This window comes from Schistocerca cancellata, chromosome 8 (genome assembly GCF_023864275.1).
Source record: "Schistocerca cancellata isolate TAMUIC-IGC-003103 chromosome 8, iqSchCanc2.1, whole genome shotgun sequence".
Lineage (NCBI taxonomy): Eukaryota > Metazoa > Arthropoda > Insecta > Orthoptera > Acrididae > Schistocerca > Schistocerca cancellata.
This window is the reverse complement of record NC_064633.1, coordinates 40,575,930-40,579,515: the sequence shown is the minus strand read 5'-3', so window position 1 is coordinate 40,579,515 and position 3,586 is coordinate 40,575,930.

Below are 3,586 nucleotides of genomic sequence, written 5' to 3'. Positions count from 1 at the left end.
GATAAGTAGCTTCTTGTTCTTATGAATAAAGAACCCTGTTAATACATGTGTGTAGTTGTCTTATGGCAAGAGATACCGGCCACCAAACAACATCCTGTCCTTGCTTCCCATGGTACAAGACTCTACAGTGTCAACGGCGACACAAAAAACATTATTCAGAACTTACGCATTCCACTCAGGGCGGTGGAAGCAACTAGGCACCTCACATGTAGTGCAGTCTTAGTACAAATAAAGTCAGTGACACGTCCTCTGTGATAATACAGAGGAGGTACGAAGGGAGGAAGTTTTCGAGGGAAGGGATTTATCAGCCGGCCGCGGTGGTCTAGCGGTTCTAGGCGCTCAGTGCGGAACCGCGCGACTGCTACGGTCGCAGGTTCGAATCCTGCCTCGGGCATGGATCTGTGTGATGTCCTTAGCTTAGTTAGGTTTAAGTAGTTCTAAGTTCTAGGGGACTGATGACCACAGATGTTAAGTCCCATAGTGCTCAGAGCCATTTGAACCATTTTTTTGAAGGGATTTATCAGGCACGCGAAAATCTCCCCCCCCCCCCCCCCCCCTCCGGCACCTCTCTCTCTCTCTCTCTCTCTCTTTCTTTCTTTATGTCTGTCTCTCTCTTTCGCTTTCCGTACTACCAAGGACTTATGGAACCCACGCCTTCCAGAATCGCTGATGTGTTGCACGCCAAACATGGACTAACGCACTATCAAGCAGCTGGTTCTAATTTTTTGGCTCATCAGTGCACACACATAGCTTTAACAACTGCGCGGTCCTTAATTTTCGAATACGCCTGGGATATCACACAGGGAACAAAATGCTGAAGCACATCCTTCATTATAGGCCTTTAGAAACACGTTTCTGAAAAGATTGGCAGTCTCATTCCAAATACGGTAAGCCAGGTAAAGAATTTATGCAGAATAGCCTCAGCTTAAGAGTTTTTGTGTCCCTAATGAGCTCACTCATTTGTAAACGACCTTCTCGCTGCCGTAGCAGTCCCCTGAGAGAGGCCTTCGCTACTCACTAGAGACGCCGTCTTATCACAGGTGGACTCTGTCTCCAGGGCCTCGTCCGTTATCAGCAGCGAGGCTCACGTCGCGGAGGCTTCCACCTCTTCTTTTCCGCGCCCTCTTTACCTCTAAAATTGTTTGAAGGAGATGCTACAAAGTGAAACGGTGCACCGCCTGGTCTCTTATTCGACAGTCCGTTTTCTAGTCTTTCTCCATGCTCTGCGGTTTAAATTTGCCGAGCTTGTTGTTGTTATGGTCTTCAGTCCTGAGACTGGTTTGATGCAGCTCTCCATGCTACTCTATCCTGTGCAAGTTTCTTCATCTCCCAGTACCTACTGCAACCTACATCCTTCTGAATCTGCTTAGTGTATTCATCTCTTGGTCTCCCTCTACTATTTTTACCCTCCACGCTGCCCTCCAGCACTAAATTGGTGATCCCTTGATGCCCCAGAACATGTCCTACCAACCGATCCCTTCTTCTAGTCAAGTTCTGCCACAAACTGCTCTTCTCCCCAATTCTATTCAATACCTCCTCATTAGTTATGTGATCTACCCATCTAATCTTCAGCATTCTTCTGTAGCACCACATTTCGAAAGCTTCTATTCTCTTCTTGTCTAAACTATTTATCGTCCATGTTTCACTTCCATACATGGCTACACTCCATACAAATACTTTCAGAAATGACTTCCTGACACTTAAATCTATACTCGATGTTAACAAATTTCTCTTCTTCAGAAACGCTTTCCTTGCCATTGCCAGTCTACATTTTACATCCTCTCTACTTCGACCATCATCAGTTATTTTGCTCCCCAAATAGCAAAACTCCTTTACTACTTTAAGTGTCTCATTTCCTAATCTGATTCCCGCAGCATCACCCGACTTAATTCGACCACATTCCATTATCCTCGCTTTGCTTTTGTTGATGTTCATCTTATACCCTCCTTTCAAGATACTGTCCATTCCGTTCAACTGTGTGACTATTAGAATACACGGATGTGGTTGGTTCAAAAACGGTTAAAATGGCTCTGAGCACTATGGGACTTAACATCTGAGGTCATCAGTCCCCTAGAACTTAGAACTACTTAAACCTAACTAATCTAAAGACATCACACACATCCATGCCCGAGACAGGATTCGAACCTGCGACCGTAGCAGCAGCGCGGTTCCGGACTGACGCGCCTAGAATCGTTCGGTCACAACGGCCGGCGATGTGGTTGGTTCGCTATATTCAATTCTACAGTTGAATATTGCTATTTTGCATGGTGATTATTGAATGATCATTTTACTGTTTATTAGAATACAAAATGTTTCGTAATTAGATATTTAAATCCAGAAAATGCAGCCAAGTGCACAATATGCGTTTCGAAAACGGGTACATATTTTTGTATAAATCTTGCATCTAAATCATTAAAAAATTTGCTAAGCGCATTAACACCTAAGGAGATACTTTCTTTCCTCCAGGTCCGAAAGGATTAAGCAACAAAACACGCCTCACATAAACAGCTACGAAAACATCCCGTATCGTTTTGAACTAAGTAAAATCTAAAGTAATCAAAGAAATCAATCAGAAATTCTATTTTATTTACACATAGTCTGGATATAATAAACCTTTCGCTACTTGAGGCCTTCCATGGCAAATATTTGTAAGGACATGCGGAATAGAGGTAACGAATAAATCATACAAACAAAGACATTCTAATGTCCACTCGAGAGGGGAGCTTCTGTTAGTAGCATATGAGTTTACCTTCCAGGTTGCAAACGTCGCCCAACGTGACGACCATTTGCATCCGCGAAAGCCTGGAACCTCGCACTTTTCTAACGGTGGACCATGGAATGTTATGGCCGTGGTCCATGGAATTCTTCTATTCCCAACGTTTCGTCCAATACTACGTTGGACATCTTCAGGGGTATGGCTGGTCCTGCTGAGTCCTGCCGACTGACGAGTCGGCAGGTTTCAGCCTCATATACGATCCGATGTGTGTTCCCTAAGATGGCTGACTAGTGGCTGGCGGTGTGTTCTCTTCTAGCGCAGTCTCCATGCGCCTTCCACTTTCTCCTTTTGCGAGTTTTTGCCTGCTTGACATGGAGAGATTTCCGTACAGATTTTTCTGCCCTGTCGTTACAATTCTTTCGACCCGATACTTGACCCAATAATTACACATTGTTTTCAGAAATTATATTACATGTACGGAAATGGCTCATATTTAGTGCAAAATAAGAAATATAGATCAACAATAGCAAAATACACAAGAATGTACGTAAAATATCGGCAGTAAACGATTGAAAATTATGAATGTCGTAAAGTCATGGTGTTACAAGATTTGTTACAGGACCTTCTGCAGGGCGAACGCGCATCATCTGCCAGCACGCGAATTAGTTGAAAAGTGGTTCAAATGGCTCTAAGCAGTATGGGACTTAACATATGAGGTCATCAGTCCCCTACACGTAGAACTACTTAAACCTAACTAACCTAAGGACATCACACACATCCATGCCCGAGGCAGGATTCGAACCTGCAACCGTAGAAGCAGTGCGGTTCCGGACTGAAGCGCCTAGAACCGCTCGGCCACAGCGGCCGGCC